This window comes from Pelophylax lessonae, assembly GCF_965119305.1.
Source record: "Pelophylax lessonae genome assembly, chromosome: 8".
Taxonomy (NCBI): Eukaryota; Metazoa; Chordata; class Amphibia; order Anura; family Ranidae; genus Pelophylax; species Pelophylax lessonae.
The window spans coordinates 33,299,681-33,326,116 of NC_138775.1; positions in this window are offsets into that span (position 1 = coordinate 33,299,681).

A 26,436-nucleotide genomic window follows, 5' to 3' on the forward strand; every position below is an offset into this window, starting at 1 on the left:
CAATCATGTGACCATTGTGACAGCCAATCGCAGCAGCTACAAGGTTGGAAGGCTTCCGCCTCCGCCTTCCAGGAGTTAGATCTCCATAAAGGGCTGGGGGGCTGTCAACAGCCAGGGATTAAAGTGGTTGTTTTACATACACTATGTTGTCAAAAGTATTGGGAAGCCTGCCTTTACACACACATGAACTTTAATGGCATCCCAGTCTTAGTCCGTAGGGTTCAATATTGAGTTGGCTCACCCTTTGTAGTTATAACAGCTTCAACTCTTCTGGGAAGGCTGTCCACAAGGTTTAGGAGTGTGTCTATGGGAATGTTTGACCATTCTTCCAGAAGCACATTTGTGAGGTCAGGCACTGATGTTGGACGAGCTCGCCGTCTCTGCTTTAATCAACCCAAAGGTGTTCTATCAGGCTGAGGTCAAGTTCCTCCACTCCAAACTCACTCATCCATGTCTTTATGGACCTTGCATTTAAACATTATTTTTTTTAAATTTTAAAATGTTTTTCTAAAAATGTAAAAAACAATAAAAAAAAGGACTAATGTACACAGCTTCTCTGTTATCCTTTTGTCCTCTAGGAACGATTTTAGTATATTTTTAGTGAAAATGTTGTTTTGATTTTTTTTCGAGGGGGCCCCTGCCAATAAGGCTGTACAGGGTCCTGTGATTTCTAAAGGCAGCCCTGACAGTATGTAAAGGAAAAAAAGTCTAAGGGCTCTTGCACACAGGCGGACCGTCTGTCCGTTTATTTGGCGGATCTGAACGGTCTCCCCATGCATCCCTATGGGGCATCGGATGTCAGCAGAGACATGTCCGCTGACATCCGATCCGTCAAATCTGGACAGATGGAAACCCTATTTTCCATCCGTCCAGCGGATCGGATGGGATCGGATGAGAACGGACCGGCGGTCCGTTCCCATCCGATTCCCCCAAAGAGATGTATGGGGAAATGACAGCACGGAGAACAGCTGCCATCCTCCTGCTCAGCGGGGTATCGGCGGACCACTGAGATAAACAGAGTCCGTCCAACGGACGGGCTGTGTGAAAGGGGCCTAAAAAAGAAAATTACTGCAGCCGCTGCAACTAAGGGTTATTAAGCTGTAATATACTACACTTTTGTTTTGGGTTTAGATTTGCTTACATTTTACAAAGAAAAGAAAAAACTGACACTGGCCCAAAATATGAAAAAAAAAAAAAATGGCAAAAACACTTCTTTTTTTTAATAATTATTTAATAGCACACAGATCTTCCATATCCTTCCTTGTCTCAAGGGCTCTTTACATATCAGGAATATTCTCCAAATACCACTTATCAAGGTCCCTGGTGCTGCATTGGCAATCATTACAGAGGCACATAAAATGTTCCAGGCGAAGGCCAGAGAAAGAGAAAAAAGTTAATGTGTAATTGAAAATATCCTACTACAAGTAACGGAACTCTTCATAAATAAGAACAGTACATGAGCAAAGTGCAACGCTGTGCAGACAAACTAACAAAGCACAAAAAACAGGGAATGTTTAAAACAACACAAAAAGAATAATTTGTATACAAAAGTAAAAAAAAAATAAAAAATAACGAAGAAAAATTGAAAAAAGGAAGAAAAACATCAAACGAAAAACTCAAATAAAAAAAGTGCCCAAATTCAAAAGTTGTTTTATTAGAAAGTTACCAAATACACAAAATTACTTTTTATGCCAGTAAGGATAAAAATAAATTAAACAGTAGTTATCAGCAAAATTCCACATATAATGGTAAATTACTTTATTTTCATTAGAATCAATAAATAAGAATAAGCAGAGAGTTTCCATACAATTTCAGAATTTCGGCAAACTTTCACTGTTTCTGTTTGAAGTCAACAGGTAAGATGAAATTATGATTTATTTATTTATTTTGTTTAGGATGCAGCAAGCTTAACTCTTTAGGACACTTGGGACAATAAAATGGCCCCTCATTTGTCTCATTATTTTGGGTTATTTTTACAGAATTTAAAAATTCTGACTATTTTCATTAGAATCAATAATTAAGAATAAAACAAACCAGGAGTTTCCCTACAATTTCAAAATTTCAGCAAATTTTCACCGTTTTTGTTTGAAGGTAAAAGGGAAGTGGAAATCATGATTTTTATTTTAGGCTGCAACATGTTTATATAGATCCTGAAGGTTATTTGGGACAATAAATTGGGCCCCTCATTTGTCTCATTATTTTATTTTTACAGAATTTAAAAACTCAGAGTATTTTCATTAGAATCAATAATAAGGAATAAACATAACCGAGAGTTTCCCTACAACTTTTCCGCAAACTTTCACTATTTTTGTTTGAAGTCAATAGGAGATGATGAAAAAAAAATAAAAAAATATATATATATATATATATATATATATATATTTTTTTTTTTTTTTAGAGTGCAATGAGCTTTATATAGCTCCTGAAGGTCGCTTGAGACAATAAAATGGCCCCTTGTTTGTCTCATTCTTAATTATTGATTCTAATAAAAATAGTCTGATTTTTTAAATTCTGTAACAAAAAATAAAAAATAAATAAATAAGGCTTCTTTCACACGGCCGCTCCGCTGCTTTAGTGCCGGTTCACACTAGGGCGACCTGTGAGGCGACCTGGTCGCCTCACAGGTCGCCGCAGGTCGCCTCCCATAGGGAAGCTGCGGACCCGCTCTAATAGGAGCGACACAAGTCGCTCCGACCTAGTAAAAGGGTCCGGAGCTTCTTTGGGGCGACCAGGAGGCGACCGCCATAGACTTCAATGTTATGAAGTCCGTGGCGGCCGCTCCGAGGTCGCGGCGCGCTGCTCGCACCGCGATCTCGGAGGTCGCCCCTGCAAGTAGCATCGCGGTAATGTGAACCGGCGCTAAGTCCGCTGCGGGACTTTTTTTTTTTTTTTTCACGGAGCGGATGACATTTGTGTCATCCGCTCCGTGTGCCCGCATATCATCCCATCCGTTTGCGGATGATATGCGGACATAATGTAAGTATATGGCATTGCGGATGTCAGCGGATGACACCGCTGACATCCGATTTTCCTTTCCTTTCCGTTTTTTACACGGATGAAAAAATAGGGTTCTGTTCCGTTCCAAAAAACGGAACAGAACTGAAAGGAGGAAAATCGGATGTCAGCGGATGGTATTCCGCTGACATCCGCAGTGCCATTCACTTACATTATGTCCGCAAATCATCTGCAAAAAAATAGGATGATTTGCGGACACACGGAGCGGCCGTGTGAAAGGACCCTAATGAGACCAATGAGGGGACATTTTTTGTCCAAAGTGACCTTCAGGAGCTACAATATATAAAGCTGGTTACACCCTAATACATTAAAAAAATAATAATTTAATTTCATGTTCCCTGTTGACTTTAATACATTTAACAGGAAAGGTTAAAGTTTGAAACTTTGAAATTGTAAGGAGGCTCTCGGTTATGCTTATTCCTAATCATTGATTCTAATGAAAATAGTCTGAATTTTTAGATTCTGTAAAAATACCCTAAACTATTGAGACCAATGAGGGGCCATTTTTTTTGTCCCAAGTGACCTTCAGGAGCTACAATATATAAAGCTATAAAGCTTGTTACACCCTAATAAATAAAAAAAAATCGTAATTTCATTTAATTTTCCCTGTTGACTTCAATACATTTAACAGAAACAGTGAAAGTTAGACGAAACTTTGAAATTGTAGGAAGACTCTTGGTTATGCTTAGTCCTAATTATTGATTCTAATGATTCTAATAATAGTCTGAATTTTTAAATTCTGTAAAAAATACCCTAAAATATTAAGCATATCTGAGAGTTACCCGACAATTTCAAAATTAAATGCAATGAGGTCAACAGTGAAAATGGAATTATGATTTTTTTTATTTGTTAGGGTACAATAAACTTTCTATACTGAAGCTCCTGAAGGTCAGTTGGGGCAAAAAAAAAATAGCCCCTTGTTAGTCGCATAATTTTAGCTTAATTTAACAGAATTTAAATCAAAGCAAAAACAAGGCTGAAAAAGTAAAAACATAAAATATATAATAACAGTACACAAATAATGAAAAAGGAAAAAGCACAAATCAAAAAATGAAAGAACTAGAATCAAATACCTAAACAACTAAAACTATCAAACAAAACTTAGATGCCTTGAAAAGCTCTCACCCATTATATAAAAGAGAGTATTTTTTTAAGTTATTGTTGTCTAAGAAGCTTGAAAGGAAATGCCAAATTTAGGTGATGGAAAAGTTAGATTTAGCAGCTAAATCAATTTTGCCAAAATCCCCCCACTGATCCCTAATCACCAGGAATCTTATCAATATCAGAATTTTTGATCGTGAATTGTAGCAAACTTCCAGTGTCAGTCCGATGTAAACAATCCATTACCGGCTTGTGAAAACATCTATTCAAACAGATCTTGGTTTGATCAGATGCTTTGGAGGCCAGAGGAGAGATCTGGGGTCTAATAGACCTCAGATCACTCCAAAAACGAGGACCTGTGAGGGCCCAAGCTGTCACAAATAAATAAAATAAATAATAAAATAAAAATAAAAAAGAATTAAAAATTCCCTTGCTCATGTGCAAATGCGAACACGCGTAGGTCCTGCACACATACCTAAACGATGATTGGACCACTCGTGTGAGGTATTTTCGCAAACCTCAGAATGAGAGCAATGGTAACCTGTAAAGGCTTTTAAATTATCACCTATGGAGATTTTTAGGTACCATAGTTTGGTGCCGTTCTACGGGCGTACGCAATTTTAGGGTGTCATGTGTTAGGTATCTAATTACTCGGTGTAACACCATCTTCTATATTTTACCAGACAATTGGGTAGTATATTGTGTTTTTGTGCAATAAAATTCATGAAAGTGTTTTTTTTATTCCAAAAAAATTGTGTTTGAGAAAAGTGATGTGCGAATATCATCTGACATAAAAATATGCAACACCCACCATTTTATTTTCTAGGGCCTCTGCTTAAAAATAGTTATAATGTTTGAGGGGTTCTAAGTAGTTTTCCCACCAAAAAAAAAAAAAATGATGATTTCTACATGTAGGAGAGGAATGACAGAATTGGCCTGGACTGGAACTGGAAAATTAAAGTGACACTGTCCCTACCTTAAAGCGGAGTTCCGGGCACAAAAACATTTTTTCAATGAACATAGCCCCGGGACAGTCAGGGCTAGTACATTCCACAATGGATAGCCTCTGATCTTTCCCGGTTCGCACTTACCTGCAAGAAGAAATACTCACTTAGAAAATTTCTTCTCCAGCGTTGCCATCTCTGTTGTGGGCAGCTAAAGCCGGCACAATCCTCTTCTGCGTCCTCTTCCGTGTCTTCTTCTCCCAGAATGCGCCTGCACCGGCCCCTCTCGTCACTTCCGGTGCGGCGCCGCATTCCTACACAGCTTCTGGGTATGCCCAGAAGCTGTTTAGCAGGGAATGCGGCGTCGCACCGGAAGTGACGAGCGGGGCCGGTGCCGTCGCATTGATTCCTGGGAGCGATGACGTTCAGCTCCCAGGAATCATTGCAAACCGGAAGTGACGGCGCGGGCCGCGGCCACAGAGGGAGGAAGCGGAAAATAGGTGAGTATTTCTTTCTACAATTACAAGGTAAGTAAAAAAAATAAATAATCCTATCTATCCAATTCCTTTTCCGGTGAAGAAGAGCAAGCGGATGGCCACAAAATCGATTAGGTCGATTTTGTGCCCGGAACTCCGCTTTAAAAGAACTCATTGGCAGGCAAACTGTAAAATAATAAACAGAATACTTACCTGTATGGTGGGTGGTGATGGAAGTCTTTACTAACTTTACTTTAAGAGCTCCTGCTCTCCAGCACTTGTGGGTGTGTTGGATCATGTGTCCCTGGGTGCTGTGGTTTCTCCCACCTACCCCTACTTCTCTACAGAATAAGCAACGTAGAGGTTTGCAGGAGGAACCAGGGCACCCAGCAGGGGACACACCATCCACCCAAAAGTGTTGGGTAACAGCGGCATCAGGAGCTCCTAAAGTGAGCAAGCATTTCCCTTACTACCCCCTGGACAGGTCAGTATTTAGCCCACTATTTTCTAGATTGGCTCTTAAGATATTGACTTTTATTGGTAATCATTACTTGTTCTTTTTTCATCTCTTTTACATTTCCTTACATACAATATATATATATATATATATATATATATATATATATATATATGTACCATTTACACTCACTGGCCACTTTATTAGGTACACCTTAGGACTATATAATTCTGTGTTAGGACTACATAGCAGCTCCTTCTCTTTTCCTATGGGGAGGGCATGTTTTGTAGTCCACAGAGATAGCAGGGAACAATGGTTTATATATATATATACATATACATATATATATATATATACATATATACATACTGTATATACCCACCGGACACTTTATTAGGTACACCTTGCTAGTACCGGGTTGGACCCCCTTTTGCCTTCAGAACTGCCTTCATTCTTCATGGCATAGATCCAACAAGTTGTTGGAAACATTCCTCAGAGATTTTGCTCCATAGTGACATGATAGCATCACACAGTTGCTGCAGATTTGTCGGCTGCACATCCATGATGCCAATCTTCTGTTCCACTACAACCCAAAGGTGCTCTATTGGATGAGATGTGGTGAGTGTGGAGGCCATTGAAGTGGTGAAGAAACCAGTGGTGAGATGATTGGATCTTTGTGACATGGTGCATTATCCTGCTGGAAGGAGCCATCAGAAGATGGGGACACTGTAGTCATAAAGGGATGGACATGGTCAGCAACAATACTCAGGTAGGGCGTGGTGTTTAATCGATGCTCAATTGGTACTCAGGGGCCCAAAGTGTGCCAAGAAAATATCCCCAACACCATTACACCACCGCCACCAGCCTGAACCATTGATACAAGGCAGGATGGATCCATGCTTTCATGTTATTTACACCACCTACCATCTGAATGTCACAGCTGAAATTGAGGCTCATCAGTAGGGTTGAGCGGACACCTAGATGTCCGTGTTCGACGGGTTCGGCCGAACTTTAAAAAAAAGTCCGGGTCCGTGTCCCGGACTTTTACCGAACTTTTCCCGGACACCGAACCCCATTGAAGTCAATGGGGACCCGAACTTTAAGGCACTAAAATGGCTCTAAAACACCAAAGGAAAGGGCTAGAGTGCTGCAAATGGCAGCAAAACGTAATTAAGAGCATGGCAAGTGCTCTGCAAACAAATGTGGATAGGGAAATAACTTAAAACAACAAAAAAAAACAGAAAAATAAAACAATGTTCTTCTTCATCTCTGAAGGACGAGGCCCATATGGAGTAGGAGGGAGGTTGAGGTGGTGGTGGATGTGGCGGTGACATAGGCGTGCGCACAGGGTGTGCTGGGTGTGCCTGGGCACACCCTAATCACCTAGGGCACATAGCATTGCCAGTGAGGAGATGGGAAAGATCTCCCTGGGACCTGCTCTGCTCTATTTCTCCTTGCCTACAGGTACATGGCCCCGATACATTACTCTCCCTGCTGGCAAACACATGCATGTGTATTTCAACTTTGGGGTGCACACCTTAATGCAATAGGCTGCGCACACCTATGGGCGGTGTAGGTGGAAGCGGCGGTGGAGGAGGACCAGGGCCGGATTAACAGCATCATGGGCTTGGTGCTGAGGATTTTGAAGGGCCTTAAGGGCCGTGCCTTGCCATGCACCCAGAGGAGGAAGGGTGCAGCCATGCATGCCTAATTCAACATGGGATGCTGTCTCTGAAGCCCATAAACACATCCATGCATCGCCAACTGTCCCTCCTTGTCCGGCCTTCACACTGTGTGGGGAGGTTCTGAGGGTGCTGCCTGGGGAAGCGAGCATAGAAGCCAGACTTCTGTGTTTACAAGTGACAGAAGAGCGGTAACAGTGAATATGGCCAACCCGGGGCCTATATAAAAGGTAGGGGCCTGGAGCTGCAGCTCCAATAGCCCCTACATTAATCTGGCCCTGAGGAGGAGGACGAGGTAGCCAACACTGCTTCTTTTCAAAAATTTTAAATGAGGGTACACCCCAAAAGAGTGAGAAAGAGCAAAAATGGAACAATGGGTGGGTAAGGTCGGTATCCATTGCTATTCTGCATAAGGTACGGAAAAGTCCCGTGGGATCCATGCCTGGTTCATTTTAATGAACGTGAGCTTGTCCACATTGTCTCTGGACAGGCGGCTGCGCTTGTCTGTTATAACGCCCCCAGCCGTGCTAAATACCCGTTCAGATAATACACTGGCTGCAGGGCACGCCAGCACCTCCAAGGCGTAAAGGGCAAGCTCAAGCCATGTGCCCAATTTGGAGACCCAGAAGTTGAAGGGGGCAGACCCGTCATTCACTACATGTAGGCGTGTGCACACATACTGCTCCACCATGTTGGTAAAATGCTGCCTCCTGCTAAGACGTTCCATCTGAGCTGCTGGTGCTGCTGTTTGTTGTGGCGTGCTGACAAAGCTTTTCCACATTTCGGCCATGCTAACCCTGCCTTCTGAGGTGCTGGCGGTGCCCTGGTTGCGTTGGCGACCTCCTCCTCCTCCTCCTCTGCCTTGTGCTTCCACTGTGGCCCCGCTGTCAGATGGGAATGCCAGCAGCATGGCGTCTACCAGCGTGCGCTTGTACTCGCGCATCTTGCGATCGCGCTCCAGTGAGTGAATTAAGGACGGTACGTTGTCCTTGTAACGGGGATCCAGCAGCGTGGCCACCCAGTAATCAGCACAAGTTAGAATGTGGGCAACTCGGCGGTCGTTGTGGAGACACTGCAGCATGTAATCGCTCATGTGTGCCAGGCTGCCCAGAGGCAACGAAAGGCTGTCCTCTGTGGGAGGTGTATCGTCCGTGTCCTCTGTATCCCCCCAGCCACGCACCAGTGATGGCCATGAGCTGGCCTGGGTGCCACCCTGCTGTGAACATGGTTCCATCTCCTCCTCCAGCTCCTCCTCCTCCTCATCCTCCTCATCCTCCAGAACTGTGCCCCTGCTGGACAATTGCGTCCCTGGCGTTTGCGTGTGCAGGAACCCACCCTCGGAGCCCCTTGCGAATGACTGCCCTGAAAGCCTTGGAAATGTTACCTCTTCATCCTCCTCCTCCTCCTCATCCTGTGCCACATCCTCTTCCATCATCGCCCGAATTGTTTTTTCAAGGAGGCATGGAAGTGGGATAGTTAAGCTGAGAACGGCGTCATTGCCACTGGCCATGTTGGTGGAGTACTCAAAACAGCGCAACAAGGCACACAGGTCTCGCATGGAGGCCCAGTTAAATTAAATAGCGGAATAGAAAATATGATCCAAAAAAAGTGTATGTATATCACACGTACACAACCACACTGGGCCCCAATTACTATTGTTTGTACCCCTAAAAGGCTAGATGAGGAGTAGGGGGAGTATGGAACAGGCAGCACCCTCAAACCTTCAGAAGTATGAGATGAACCCCAACAACTTGGAAAGGTGGATCTCTCTCACACGTACCGACACAGACTATCCCGCAATTCAATTGATCCTCAAAGGTTTTTATTGAATAGCGGAATAGGAAATATGATCAAAAAAAGTGTATGTATCTCGCACGTACACAACCACACTAGGCCCCAATTACTATTGTTTGTACCCCTAAAAGGCTAGATGAGGAGTAGGGGGGGTATGGAACAGGCAGCACCCTCAAACCTTCAGAAGTATGAGATGAACCCCAACAACTTGGAAAGGTGGATCTCTCTCACACGTACCGACACAGACTATCCCGCAAATCAATTGATCCTCAAAGGTTTTTATTGAATAGCGGAATAGGAAATATGATCAAAAAAAGTGTATGTATCTCGCACGTACACAACCACACTAGGCCCCAATTACTATTGTTTGTACCCCTAAAAGGCTAGATGAGGAGTAGGGGGGGTATGGAACAGGCAGCACCCTCAAACCTTCAGAAGTATGAGATGAACCCCAACAACTTGGAAAGGTGGATCTCTCTCACACGTACCGACACAGACTATCCCGCAATTCAATTGATCCTCAAAGGTTTTTATTGAATAGCGGAATAGGAAATATGATCAAAAAAAGTGTATGTATCTCGCACGTACACAACCACACTAGGCCCCAATTACTATTGTTTGTACCCCTAAAAGGCTAGATGAGGAGTAGGGGGGGTATGGAACAGGCAGCACCCTCAAACCTTCAGAAGTATGAGATGAACCCCAACAACTTGGAAAGGTGGATCTCTCTCACACGTACCGACACAGACTATCCCGCAATTCAATTGATCCTCAAAGGTTTTTATTGAATAGCGGAATAGGAAATATGATCAAAAAAAGTGTATGTATCTCGCACGTACACAACCACACTAGGCCCCAATTACTATTGTTTGTACCCCTAAAAGGCTAGATGAGGAGTAGGGGGGGTATGGAACAGGCAGCACCCTCAAACCTTCAGAAGTATGAGATGAACCCCAACAACTTGGAAAGGTGGATCTCTCTCACACGTACCGACACAGACTATCCCGCAATTCAATTGATCCTCAAAGGTTTTTATTGAATAGCGGAATAGGAAATATGATCAAAAAAAGTGTATGTATCTCGCACGTACACAACCACACTAGGCCCCAATTACTATTGTTTGTACCCCTAAAAGGCTAGGAGTAGGGGGAGTATGGAACAGGCAGCACCCTCAAACCTTCAGAAGTATGAGATGAACCCCAACCACTTGGAAAGGTGGATCTCTCTCACACGTACCAACACAGACTATCCCCCAATTTAACTGATCCCCAAAGGTTTTTGATTAAATAGCGGAATAGAAAATATGATCCCAAAAAAGTGTATGTATATCACACGTACACAACCACACTAGGCCCCAATTACTATTGTTTGTACCCCTAAAAGGCTAGGAGTAGGGGGAGTATGGAACAGGCAGCACCCTCAAACCTTCAGAAGTATGAGATGAACCCCAACAACTTGGAAAGGTGGATCTCTCTCACACGTACCAACACAGACTATCCCCCAATTTAACTGATCCCCAAAGGTTTTTGATTAAATAGCGGAATAGAAAATATGATCCCAAAAAAGTGTATGTATATCACACGTACACAACCACACTAGGCCCCAATTACTATTGTTTGTACCCCTAAAAGGCTAGGAGTAGGGGGAGTATGGAACAGGCAGCACCCTCAAACCTTCAGAAGTATGAGATGAACCTCAACAACTTGGAAAGGTGGATCTCTCTCACACGTACCAACACAGACTATCCCCCAATTTAACTGATCCCCAAAGGTTTTTGATTAAATAGCGGAATAGAAAATATGATCCCAAAAAAGTGTATGTATATCACACGTACACAACCACACTAGGCCCCAATTACTATTGTTTGTACCCCTAAAAGGCTAGGAGTAGGGGGAGTATGGAACAGGCAGCACCCTCAAACCTTCAGAAGTATGAGATGAACCCCAACAACTTGGAAAGGTGGATCTCTCTCACACGTACCAACACAGACTATCCCCCAATTTAACTGATCCCCAAAGGTTTTTGATTAAATAGCGGAATAGAAAATATGATCCCAAAAAAGTGTATGTATATCACACGTACACAACCACACTAGGCCCCAATTACTATTGTTTGTACCCCTAAAAGGCTAGGAGTAGGGGGAGTATGGAACAGGCAGCACCCTCAAACCTTCAGAAGTATGAGATGAACCCCAACAACTTGGAAAGGTGGATCTCTCTCACACGTACCAACACAGACTATCCCCCAATTTAACTGATCCCCAAAGGTTTTTGATTAAATAGCGGAATAGAAAATATGATCCCAAAAAAGTGTATGTATATCACACGTACACAACCACACTAGGCCCCAATTACTATTGTTTGTACCCCTAAAAGGCTAGGAGTAGGGGGAGTATGGAACAGGCAGCACCCTCAAACCTTCAGAAGTATGAGATGAACCCCAACAACTTGGAAAGGTGGATCTCTCTCACACGTACCAACACAGACTATCCCCCAATTTAACTGATCCCCAAAGGTTTTTGATTAAATAGCGGAATAGAAAATATGATCCCAAAAAAGTGTATGTATATCACACGTACACAACCACACTAGGCCCCAATTACTATTGTTTGTACCCCTAAAAGGCTAGGAGTAGGGGGAGTATGGAACAGGCAGCACCCTCAAACCTTCAGAAGTATGAGATGAACCCCAACAACTTGGAAAGGTGGATCTCTCTCACACGTACCAACACAGACTATCCCCCAATTTAACTGATCCCCAAAGGTTTTTGATTAAATAGCGGAATAGAAAATATGATCCCAAAAAAGTGTATGTATATCACACGTACACAACCACACTAGGCCCCAATTACTATTGTTTGTACCCCTAAAAGGCTAGGAGTAGGGGGAGTATGGAACAGGCAGCACCCTCAAACCTTCAGAAGTATGAGATGAACCCCAACAACTTGGAAAGGTGGATCTCTCTCACACGTACCAACACAGACTATCCCCCAATTTAACTGATCCCCAAAGGTTTTTGATTAAATAGCGGAATAGAAAATATGATCCCAAAAAAGTGTATGTATATCACACGTACACAACCACACTAGGCCCCAATTACTATTGTTTGTACCCCTAAAAGGCTAGGAGTAGAGGGAGTATGGAACAGGCAGCACCCTCAAACCTTCAGAAGTATGAGATGAACCCCAACAACTTGGAAAGGTGGATCTCTCTCACACGTACCAACACAGACTATCCCCCAATTTAACTGATCCCCAAAGGTTTTTGATTAAATAGCGGAATAGAAAATATGATCCCAAAAAAGTGTATGTATATCACACGTACACAACCACACTAGGCCCCAATTACTATTGTTTGTACCCCTAAAAGGCTAGGAGTAGGGGGGAGTATGGAACAGGCAGCACCCTCAAACCTTCAGAAGTATGAGATGAACCCCAACAACTTGGAAAGGTGGATCTCTCTCACACGTACCAACACAGACTATCCCCCAATTTAACTGATCCCCAAAGGTTTTTGATTAAATAGCGGAATAGAAAATATGATCCCAAAAAAGTGTATGTATATCACACGTACACAACCACACTAGGCCCCAATTACTATTGTTTGTACCCCTAAAAGGCTAGGAGTAGGGGGAGTATGGAACAGGCAGCACCCTCAAACCTTCAGAAGTATGAGATGAACCCCAACAACTTGGAAAGGTGGATCTCTCTCACACGTACCAACACAGACTATCCCCCAATTTAACTGATCCCCAAAGGTTTTTGATTAAATAGCGGAATAGAAAATATGATCCCAAAAAAGTGTATGTATATCACACGTACACAACCACACTAGGCCCCAATTACTATTGTTTGTACCCCTAAAAGGCTAGATGAGGAGTAGGGGGAGTATGGAACAGGCAGCACCCTCAAACCTTCAGTATGAGATTGTGTTCACTGTACCCCACAAAGATTGAGTTCACTGCACCCCACAATGATTGTGTTCACTGCACCCCACAAAGATTGTGTTCACTGCACCTCACAAAGATTGTGTTCACTGTACCCCCCAAAGATTGTGTTCACTGCACCCCACAAAGATTCTGTTCACTGTACCCCACAAAGATTGTGTTCACTGCACCCCAAAAAGATTGTGTTCACTGCACCCCAAAAAGGATGTTGTTCACTGCACCCCAAAAAGGATGTTGTTCACTCCACCCCAAAAAGATTGTGTTCACTGCACCCCACAAAGATTGTGTTCACTGCACCCCAAAAAGATTGTGTTCACTGCACCCCAAAAATGATTTTGTTCACTGCACCCCAAAAAGGATTTTGTTCACTGCACCCCAAAAAGGATGTTGTTCACTCCACCCCAAAAAGATTGTGTTCACTGCACCCCAAAAAGATTGTGTTCACTGCACCCCACAAAGGATTTTGTTCACTGCACCCCAAAAAGATTGTGTTCACTGCACCCCAAAAAGGATGTTGTTCACTGCACCCCAAAAAGGATTTTGTTCACTGCACCCCAAAAAGATTGTGTTCACTGCACCCCACAAAGGATTTTGTTCACTGCACCCCACAAAGATTGTGTTCACTGCACACCAAAAAGGATTGTGTTCACTGCACCCCAAAAAGATTTTGTTCACTGCACCCCAAAAAGATTGTGTTCACTGCAGCCCAAAAAGATTGTGTTCACTGCAGCCCAAAAAGATTGTGTTCACTGCAGCCCAAAAAGATTGTGTTCACTGCAGCTCACACACAGAAAAATGGATGTGGATCACTGACACCTGCCTATCTCCAATCCCACACCACACAGCAATATCGATTGTAGTTTGTAGAACACAGTTTCCCTAAAATTCAGCAGACTCTGTCCCTAACAGGATTGAGAAGAGATCGTAGATCAGGATTGAGTGCAGACCCCACCCCCCACACAGCAATATCGATTGTAGTTTGTAGAAGACACTGACCCTATATAATTCAGCAGACTCTATCCCTAAAATGCCTACAACTCGCCCTGCCTAAACACTCCGACCTGTCCCTCAATTCTATCCGGACACAAATGGTTTTTTCCTGCCTATCTTTCCCTAATCAGCAGCCAGCACGTTGATGTGTGCTCTGTCCCTGAATCTAAGCAGCATAATGACGCCGCTGCGGCTGCCTCGAACTTATAAAGACTTGGTCACATGCTTCAGACGGCCAATCACAGCTACTGAGACATTTGCAGGCATGGCTGGGATGGCTTAAGGCACACCAGTTAAACGATTGTTGATTGGCTGTTGAAAGCCCGCCATGAAAAGAGCGCCAAAGCATGCAAAACCCGGAAATAAAACGACCGAACACGGATTTTTACCCGAACATACAGTAAAGTGTCCGTGTCCGTGTTCGGGTACAAAAAATCCAATTATTCGGTACGAACACGAATAATACAGTCCGTGTTCGCTCAACACTACTCATCAGACCAGGCAACGTTTTTCAAATTTTTTGTTGTCCAATTTTGGTGAGCCTGTGCGAATTGTGGCCTCAGTCTCCTGTTCTTAGCTGACAGGAGTGGCACCCGGTGTGGTTGGATGTGTTGTGCGTTCAGAGATGGTATTCTGCATACCTTGGGTGTAATGAGTCGTTATTTGAGTTACTATTACCTTTCTATTGTCTGGAACCAGTCTGCCCATTCTCCTCTGACCTCTGACATCAACAAGGCATTTTCCTAAACACAAATGCCGCTCACTGGATATTTTCTCTTTTTTTCACCATTCTCTGTAAACCCGAGAGATGGTTGTGGCTCGCAGTCTCCGCTCTAACTGATCCTAAAGGCATTCTGTTGGGTTGAGATCAGGACTCTGTGCAGGCCAGTCAAGTTCTTCCACCCCAAACTCACTCATCCATGTCTTTATGGACCTTGCTTTGTGCACTGGTCCAAATCATTTGGTGTTCATGCGGGTGTAAAGGCAGGCGTCCCAATACTTTTGGTAATATAGTGTATATTCCAAAAAACTATTGTGAAAGCCAATGGCTTTTCTGTGACTAATAAGAGGTCGGAATGAATTTGTTTAGTGGACCTGGCGCACATTAGGTGACATATTCATCCCGCTGAAGAATAATGAATAAGAAACACATTTTTAGGAAATTCTGCGAGGTGCGTTTTGGATCAGTTGAGAGTTTCTGAGGGCCAGCGTTGATTTTATTAATTCATGACATCATTGATGGCATTAACATCGATCTTCGGAGACCTTTTCCGCTGTCGGTTGCTTTATATCAATTATTATTTAATTATTGCTGTTTATAGAGCCATTCGTCAAACAGATACGCATCTCGACAGAAATCTCAAGCCAAATGTTTTCATTTATATGATGGATTAAATCGCTGATTCTTGATTGCCTTCACAGAGATACACATTAAAGAACTAAGCAGAGTCCCTTATAAAGTGCAAACCATGCTTCAGCGTGGCCTGGTCCTAATAGCTTGTCTTAGAAGCCTCGGCCTGTACTCAGGCTAGGTCAGTGAAACTGATTCTGTTCAGCTTCACTGTGGATGAGCACAATGTGCTGGAGCTTTTATTCTTTCATTCATTCTATATGGGCCGCAGGGCTGGCCCAAGACATTGCCTGAGTCCAAAAATAAAATGCTGCCCCCCCCCCCCCAAAAAAAAAACTACGCCCACCAAAAGGCCCACACAATTTTATTTTATAACATGATAATTAACCACTTAAGCCCCGGAAGATTTTACCCCCTTCCTGACCAGGGGGTATTTTGCAATTCGGCACTGCGTGACTTTAACGGACAATTGCACGGTCGTGCGATGCTGTACCTAAACGAATTTGATGTCCTTTATTTCCCCACAAATAGAGCTTTCTTTTGGTGGTATTTGATCACCTGTGCGATTTTTTGATCATGCGTTATAAACAAAAAAAGAGCGACAATTTTGCAAAAATAACAATATTTTTCACATTTTTTTAATATGAAATTCCCTCCAAAAAAATGTAAAAATCAAATTTTTTTTTAATTTTTGGCCAATTTGTTTTCTGCTACATATGTTTGGTAAAAAAAATCACAATAAGCGTATTTTGATTGGTTTGCGCAAAAGTTATTGCGTTTACTAACTAAGGGAATTTTAGGTTATATTCCTTACACATTCAGTATTATTTAGTTTGTCTGAATGTCTGACGTTTCACACACCCTCCGCCTCCTCATACTCCTCAGTTTGCTCTACAGACGGCAGTATGAGATGGGGAAATGCCGCCCGTAATGCGCCGCAAATTGATGACACACAAAACTGCTGGAAAAAAAAAATCTTGGGCATCAATTTGCTGCCCCTCTCAAAGTGCTGCCTGGGTCCAATGGACCCAATGGGAACGATGGTAGGGCCAGCCCTGATGGGCCGCCAATGCAACACAACAGTCTTTTTAATGCACATTACCTTTTTTCCCCCTTTCTTTCAATTAAAGCTGCAGATTGTTTTTTAAACAAGAAAGCAGCATTTAAAATTATATTTACATGGTAAATCAGGGGTACAGTTCATTGTCCTTAACACTATTTTGGGGGGCCAGACAGTGGCCAGTAGGAATAAAAAATTTCCCCAGTGTCAGTGGGAATAATATTGCCCCTAAACTGAAGAACAGTGGGAGTAATAATTACTCCATACATTGGTGATCAATAGGAGTAATAAATACCCCTGAACTGTTGGTCAGTTTGAGCAATAAATGCCCCTATGTAAAGATTGGTGGGAATAATAAATGCTCCAAGTTGGTGGCGCCTGCATCAGCGGTCAGTGGGAATAATAAAAACTGCTATGTTGCTGGTCAGTGTGAGTACCCCCGCATTGATGGTTAATGGAAAAAAAGGAATTCCCCTATGTTCCTGGTCACTGAAAGTAGTAAAAGGTTCCCCCCAGCCCCCAACACTGGCATCAGTGGTAGTATTAAAACCCCCCAGCACTGGTGTGATTGGGAGTAGTAAAAGGCCCACAGCATTGGTGTCAATGGGAGTAGCAAAGGTGCCCCTGCATTGGTATCAGTGGGAGTAGTAAATGGCCTCCAGCATAGGTGTAAATAGGAGTAGCAAAGGCACCCCAGCATTTGCATTAGTGGGAGTAGTAAAAGCCCCCCCGCAATGGTGTCATTGGGAGTAGTAAAAGGCCCCCAGCAATGGTGTCAATAGGAGTAGCAAAGGCACCCCAATATTGGTATCAGTGGGAGTAGTATAAGGCTTTGCAGCATTGGTGTCGGTGAGAGAAGTAAAAGCCCCCCCCCCCCCGGTATTGGTGTCATTGGGAGTGATAAAAGGCCCCCAAGCATTGGTGCTGTTGTGAAGAGTACAAGGCCCCCAGTATTGGTGTCAAAAGGAATGGTAGCATTCCACCAGTATTGGTGCTATTGGGAGTAGTAAAAGGCCCCCCAGTATTGATGTCAGTGGGAGTGGTAATCCCCTCCCTCACTGGTGTCCGTGGGAGTAGTAAAAGCTCCCCAAGCGCAGATGTTGGCAGGTATAGTAAAAGGCCCCCCCATCATTGGTATCAGTGGGAATAAAGATGTCCCCCCCAGTATTGGTTTCAGTGGGAGTCATGTAGGACACCCCTCAGCATTGGTGTCGGTGGGTATAGTAAAAACGCCCCCAGTCTTAATGACAGTAGTAGTAGTAAAAGGCCTGCAAGCACTGGTGTCAGTGAGAGCATTAAATGCCCCCTAGTAATGGTGTCCATGGGAATGGTAAAATTCTTGTAATATTGGCATCAGCGAGAGTAGTAAAAGGCCCCCCAGCATTGGTGTCAGTGGGAGTAGTAAAAAGGCTCCCCAGCATTGGTGTCAGTGAGAGTAGTAAAAGGCCCCCCAGCATTGGTGTCAGTGAGAGTAGTAAAAGGCCCCCCAGCATTGGTGTCAGTGAGAGTAGTAAAAAGGCTCCCCAGCATTGGTGTCAGTGAGAGTAGTAAAAGGCCCCCCAGCATTGGTGTCAGTGAGAGTAGTAAAAGGCTCCCCAGCATTGGTGTCAGTGAGAGTAGTAAAAAGGCTCCCCAGCATTGGTATCAGTGAGAGTAGTAAAAAGGCTCCCCAGCATTGGTGTCAGTGAGAGTAGTAAAAGACCCCCCAGCATTGGTGTCAGTGAGAGTAGTAAAAGACCCCCCAGCATTGGTGTCAGTGAGAGTAGTAAAAGGCTCCCCAGCATTGGTGTCAGTGAGAGTAGTAAAAAGGCTCCCCAGCATTGGTGTCAGTGAGAGTAGTAAAAGGCCCCCCAGCATTGGTGTCAGTGAGAGTAGTAAAAGGCTCCCCAGCATTGGTGTCAGTGAGAGTAGTAAAAGGCCCCCCAGCATTGGTGTCAGTGAGAGTAGTAAAAAGGCTCCCCAGCATTGGTGTCAGTGAGAGTAGTAAAAGGCCCCCCAGCATTGGTGTCAGTGAGAGTAGTAAAAGGGCCCTTTAACATTGGTGACAGTGACAATAGTAAAAGGTCCCAGCACTGGTGTGAGTGGGAGTAATAAAAGGCCCTCAACGGTGTCAGTGAGAGCAGTAACCCCCACCCCAGCATTGGTCAGCTGGAATAGTAAACTTCCCTACAGCATTGGTATCATTGGGAGTAGTAAATGGCCTCAGCATTGATGTTAGTGTCACTTGGCTTTGTGCGGGCTCCATATCCTGCTGCACTGCTTGTTGTGACATCATGGCCTGGGACAATACATACAGTGCATGACCTTCTCTTTGTGGGGGTCAGTTTTTGACAACTAGCAGGCCATAGTTTGGGGATCACAGTAATAAAGCCTTTTTGAGATTTTAGTGAATGGGTTTAGATCTTACTCTAGGGGGGCAGCTTGAGCAATGGCCAGTAGAGAAGTGTGCCCATCCAGGGCTCCATAGCAGGGTCTACGTATGGCCCCTGGTGGATCCTGCACAGCGGGCTGCAGAGCAGTAGACTGCAGGCTCCTGAGAGCCCAGGGGGACATGTTTCCAATAAACCGACTTGTAATTTATGTTCAGTAGCTCTTTAAAGTCAGACAATAGTTTTTCCTGACCCTGCCGCAGTCGCCTTACCCATTGCGTTGTGACACATTTATCCTGACCCCAGATCAGAAGAGGGATATTCCAAACATTCAGTCATGCCCCAGGGTGTAAAGAAAAAAATACTTAAAAATAATTAAATGCAGAAGGGTTGCTTAATGTGTCAAAGAGTTTTTCTTTTACAACCCTGCGGTTAACATACTTTAAATGAGGATACAGATTCGGACATTAATTAAAGCAAGCACATCCAGGTCCTAGGTCAAGCATGCCACCAAATAACTTACAAGGTGATAAAAAGAGAATTTCAACACATTTGGTTTTGAATGTCATATTGTTGCCATAAGTAGAACAAAAAGCTAAAGACATAAACAAGCATTATTTTCTTGCATAGTTACATGGATCCAGCTTGGACCAATGTTAGGCCTGTTTCAGACAGGCTTCAGCTTGTACAATGGGGAAAATAATTATGTGATACTCTGCAGATTTCATAAGTTTGCCCACTTGCAAAGAAATGAAGGGTCTATAATTTTTATCATAGGTGTATTTTAAATGATAGAGACAGAATATCAACCAAAAATCCAGAAAAAAGTTCAGTGAGTAAAATACGTATTTGATCCCCAAGCTGATATGGTGGCATGGATACAGTGTCTCTTCTTTTTTCAAGCTGATGAAGGGTCCCCCAGATAGAATGTAATTTGCTTAACCGGTTGCCGACCGCCGCAAGTACATATACTGCGGCGGTCAGCCCCGGCCAGGCAAAGTGACGTATATATACGTCACTAGCCTGTCACTTGCTTGTGAGCCAATAGCGGGCGAGCGCGCGACAGCCCCGGCTCGTTCCCGTGAAGTCCGTGCGTGTGTGTGCGATGTCCGCCGGTCACCTGCGATCGTCCTCCGTGAAGGGAGAAAGGCAGGCGGCTGATGTAAATAAGCCGCCTGTCATTCTCCCCTGTGTAGGAATGGTGATCATGCAGTTCTACTATGTAGGACCGTTGATCACTGTTATTACACCAGTAGCCATGTCCAATCACAGTTAGAAGCACGCCCCTAGGGACACACTTAACCCCTCCTTTCCCAATAAAGTTAACCCCTTCCCTGCCAGTGTCATTTTTACAGTAACAGTGCATATTTATAGCACTGATTACTGTAGTAATGTCACTGGTACCCCCAAAAGTGTAAAAAATTTCAGTCAAGGGTCCGATCTGTCCGCCGCAATGTCGCAGTCCCACAAAAAAAATCGCAGATCGCCGCCATTACTCGTTAAAAAAAAAAACACCAAAAATGACAGAAATCTTTCCCTTAGTTAGTAAACGCAATAACTTTTGGGCAAACCAATCAAAATACGCTTATTGTGATTTTTTTAACCAAACATAGGTAGCAGAAAACAAAATTGCCAAAAATTTTAAAAAATTTTGATTTTTAAATTTTTTTGGGGGGAATTTCATATAAAAAATGTGAAAAATATTGTTATTTTTTCGAAATTTACGCTCTTTTTTTGTTTATAGCGCAAAAAGTAAAAATGGCACAGGTGATCAAATATCACCAAAAGAAAGGACATCAAATTCGTTTAGGTACAGTGTCGCACGACCGCGCAATTGTCTGTTAAAGTCACGCAGTGCCGAATCGCAAAAAAGGCCCTGGTCAGGAAGGGGGTAAAATCTTCCGGGGCTTAAGTGGTTAACCACTTGCCGACTGCGGCACGACTATCTACGGCGGCAGTCAGCCCCTCACAGGCAAAGTGACGTAGGGCTACGTCACTAGCTTGTGAGGGTCTAGGGAGCGAGCGCGCACCGCCGGAGGCGCGCTCCCGCTCCCGCGTGGTCACGACCCCCCCCGCGCGTGTGACCGGCGGACCCGATGTCCGCCGGCCACTCTGCGATCGGCGGGGGAGAGGGAGAAAGTCAGGCAGCTTGTGTAAACAAGCTGCCTGTCATTCTCCCCTCTGTATGAGAGCTGATCATATGGATCTACTATGTAGATCCGTTGATCACTCTGCATACAGCTGAAGCCACAGCCAATCACAGTTAGAATCACGCCCCTAGGGATACACACAGCCCCTCCCTCTCAAATAAAGTTAACCCCTTCACTACCAGTGTATTTTTACAGTAACAGTGAATATGTATAGCACTGATTACTGTAGAAATGTCACTGGTAACCCCAAAAGTGTCAAAAATGTCAGTCAAGGGTCCGATCTGTCCGCCGCAATGTCGCAGTACTGCAAAAAAAATCGCAGATCGCCGCCATTAGGCGTTAAAAAAAAAACAACAAAAATTACAAAAATCTTTCCCTTAGATAGTAAACGCAATAACTTTTGCGCAAACCAATCAAAATACGCTTTTTGCGATTTTTTTTTACCAAACATAGTTAGCATAAAACAAATTGGCCGAAAATGTTAAAAAATTTTGATTTTTACATTTTTTTGGGGGGGAATATCATATAAAAAAAAGGGGAAAATATTGCTATTTTTGCAAAATTTACGCCCTTTTTTTGTTTATAGCGCGTGATCAAAAAATCGCACAGGTGATCAAATACCGCCAAAAGAAAGCTCTGTTTGTGGGAAAAAAAGGACGCCAAATTCGTTTAGGTACAGCGTCGCACGACCGCGCAATTGTCCGTTAAAGTCACGCAGTGCCGAATCGCAAAATACCCCCTGGTCGTTTAGCAGCCAAATCCTCCGGGGCTTAAGTGGTTAAATAAAAAAAAAAAAAAAATATATATATATATATATATATATATAAAAAGAGAGAACATTTGAAATGAAATAAACATATGAGCTTCTATGATGGTTATTGATTGGATTTAAAAATAAAGTTTGAACGCTGGCCCTAACTCTGGAGTCTGGAGACTATAAAAACAAGCCGGTCACCTGATCTCAGTCCTGTGCTGTCAGCAGTATGTCAAACAAGACAGTTCTGACTTTCATCTTGCACAATTCTCCTTATCGCAGTGTCCCCTGATGTCCAGTTCTCCCTCCTCATCAATGGACGTCACCTGCCCAGATAATTGACAACAAGATCTGTAACAAAAAAACAAAAACAGCTCAAAGTAAGAGAAACAAAGTAACGAAAATCACACAAAGTTGTATATTTGTTTTGAGAGCAGTATTGTTACTTTGTATTTTGTTTCAGTGAGTATAAAGTGTACACTATATTGCCAAAAGTATTGGGACACCTGCCTTTACACGCACATGAACTTTAATGGCATCCCAGTCTTAGCCTGTAGGGTTCAATATTGAGTTGGCCCACCCTTTGCAGCTATAACACTATCTCTTCTGGTGTAATGGATGTAATCAATGGTATATAGTGAAATGCCTATTTCACTTTATGATGTATACCTTATGCCTTATGAATATATATATATATATATATATACTACTTATCTGATTTACTGAGAGGCTCTGAGGAAGAGGCTAAGCCTCAAAACGCGTTAGCCTTCACGAATTCAGGGGATGACTCACCCTCGGATCCCTATGCTGAGGACTGCGTTCCTTATGTGATATGCTTTTATCAAGAACTTGCTTGTGAGTATTTTTTATCTTTTCTTTTAAATAAACCTTCCAAAGGATAATGCACTAGGCCGGTGCGCCCCTGTGTTTGTTTGTTGTTTACAGTGTTTCCAGACTTCCCTGGTCGTTCAGTGCCAATTCACACTTATGCGATGCGGGAAGGCTGCGAATTCGCAGCCTGTTCCCGCATCGCAAACGCACCCCTGGCAGTTCACACTGCCATATGCGATACGCTGGGGGTGTCAATGAAGTGTTAACGACACCCCCAGTTTGATCGCATATCGCAGTTCAATCTTACAGTTCCCACAGGATCGGATCGCACAAGCGTGAACCACTGTGCGATCCGATCCTGATGCGGCTGCAAAAAAGGGTCCTGTTCCTCTTTGCTGCGGGTGCAGTGCGAATTTAGCCATACAAAGTGTATGGCTGAACTCGCACCGCACAGCCGATCACATGTAATGAAGGAGCAGTGCGCTCCGACATTACATGCGATCGCCGCAGCCGCACATATGTGAACCGGCCCTCAAGGGGCAGCAAGGCCATAGTATTTTTCCTGGGTTGTCGTGTCCATAGCTCCAGAAACAGCTGCAAGATCCCAATAGAGGTGGACAAGAGACTACACCTCTCTGAGCGCAGGGAACTGGTGCTTTGCACCAAAACTTTTATATACTGTCAGTAGTATGTAACACTCAGTTCAGAGGTCAGTAGTAACACACTGTGTAGAGGTCAGGAGTCAGTTTATGCATAGTGCAGGGGTCAGTAGCGCAGGGGTCAGTAGTATCCATCAAACTCAGTGCAGAGGTCGGGAGTAATGTAGGGTGCTTACCATCTCTTAGCTTAATTAGAGTCAAGTTCTTTTGTGCTTGCCTCTAGTAGCTCTATCCTGATACTTATGCATATGCAGAGATGTATAGTAACTAAGTAGAACTACTTCACTACTGTACTTAAGTACCGAAAGTCGGTATCTGTACTTTCCTAGAGTAGAATTTTTTTCTCCTACTTCCACTTTTACTTCACTACATTTTTTCAATGATTTCAATACTTCTACTCCGATATTTTTTTTTTGTGCTGCATAGTTACTCGTTACTATTATAAAAATTACCACTGCCAGAACAGTAGATGGCAGGTTTCATGAAGCTCAAAACATGTGTATTATCAGCGCATACGAAAATAAATGCTACTGTATGTATAAATAAAAGCTGCATTTGAAATAATAAAAAACAATATGATGTTCAAACTTTTGACTTCTTTCTTTAATAACTACATAACACAGTACTGGTACTTTTACTTTCAGTACTTGAGTAGCAAAATTTTCAAAAAAACTACTTGCAATACTTAAGTACAAAAAATGTTGAATACTTTAGTACTTCTACTCAAGTCCCTTTTTGCTCAGCGTGAAGATTTTTCAATTCGCTCTGTAATAGTGTAGTAGTAGTATTTTAGAATACAAATTTTATTCCCAAATCATGGGTAAAAGGCATACTGGCAGCAATACAAAGTATATAGCCAAATAAAACCAAATAAAACGTTTTTCCAATTAAAAAAGGCCATTATAGGCCGCTGGTGATCGTGTGTGTCAGCGCAAACTGAATGCAGGGTGGCGAGCGGGAGAGCTCCACCTGCGTCACACATCACGTACCTGGAAAAACGTTTTATTTGGCTATATACTTTGTATTACTGCCGGTATGCCTTTTACCCATGATTTGGGAATAAAATTTGTATTCTAAAATACTACAATATCAAGAGCATTCTAGTCTTCCTTCCTATTTGGCCTGAGGTGAGAGGAGAGAGAGGAGGAGCCCGCCATCCTATCTACCCAAAGCAAGCCACGAGGAGACCCTTATCATAGCCTGGAGGGTGCTTGGTTGGTCTTGATCAGAGATGTATAGTAACTAAGTAGAACTACTTCACTACTGTACTTAAGTACGGAAAGGCGGTATCTGTACTTTCCTGGAGTAGAATTTTTTTCTCCTACTTCCACTTTTACTTCACTACATTTTTTCAATGATTTCAATACTTCTACTCCGATATTTTTTTTTTTTTGTGCTGCATAGTTTCTCGTTACTATTATAAAAATTACCACTGCCAGAACAGTAGATGGAAGGTTTCATGAAGCTCAAAACATGTGTATTATCAGCGCATACGAAAATAAATGCTACTGTATGTATAAATAAAAGCTGCATTTGAAATAATAAAAAACAATATGATGTTCAAACTTTTGACTTCTTTCTTTAATAACTACATAACACAGTACTTGTACTTTTACTTTCAGTACTTGAGTAGCAATTTTTTTTTTTCAAAACTACTGGTACTTTTACTTTCAGTACTTGAGTAGCAAAATTAAAAAAAAAAACTACTTGCAATACTTAAGTACAAAAAATGTTGAATACTTTAGTACTTCTACTCAAGTCACTTTTTGATCGAGCACTTGTACTTTTACTCATGTATGGGTTTCGAGTACTTTATACAACTCTGTGCATATGGTATGGCAGGAAATCAGATGAATCAGGCAATACACAGGAATCTCGGCATATACACTGCTTCGGTGGAATGAGAATTATGAGGAAATACGCAAGTTAGAGGGGTTCTAGTACTGACATACATTGGGGATCCAATATATTGCCCAGCTGTATACTTAGAATACTCTTAAAACATTCCAGGATCTGCAAGCTTCTTACCCACTGCCATCTTGTAGATTGCTTCAATATCTACAATTGCGACACACCCTGCAGGCTCAGTTTAAACATGTCACATCAGAGGTACACTCCATACCACTAATGGCTCGTTTCCACTGAGCTTTCTGGTACGGTTCGGTACGGAACACTATTTATGCCGTTTCCATTGTGAATGGTACCCTAATTCCGAACCGTACCGTACCACTTTTTTGGTACCCTTTCGTTGGGGTACCAAGCACATTAGTACCGTACCAACTGGGTGGAGCTACACTCTGCAGAACTTTGATTGGTTGACAGAGAATCGTCTATCACAGCTTTCCTGCTACACCACGCCTATCATGAAAGGGTACTATTGGCAGTGGAAACGCAAGGTGTACCGTACTGAACCGTACTGTACCGTACTGAACCGAACCGTACCGCACCACTCAGTGGAAACTAGGCATTATGGATCCTATCGCAAGGTCTTCTGATAAAAAGGGCCTTATATCTTCCATTTATAGCCACTTAATGGGACAGAACCAGTGGGCAGTTTCTTTTCCGGGTAGAAGAGGTTGGGAGAAAGACCTTGGAGATATATCTGATGATGTTTGGCATATATCTTTTTGGAGCAGGTGCCTTCTGTGTCAGTATCACCACAGCAACAATTATCCCAATTGTTTATAATTCCTAAAGCATATAAAACCCCACTTAGGTTGTTTCAATGGGGCTGGCGAGACTCATCTGAATGCCCATGGTGTTCGGGGTCCCCTGTGAAACTTAGTCCACATGCTATGCAAATGCCCTAAACTGTTTAGGTACTGGCACAATCTAGGGAATAATATTAACCATGCCTAT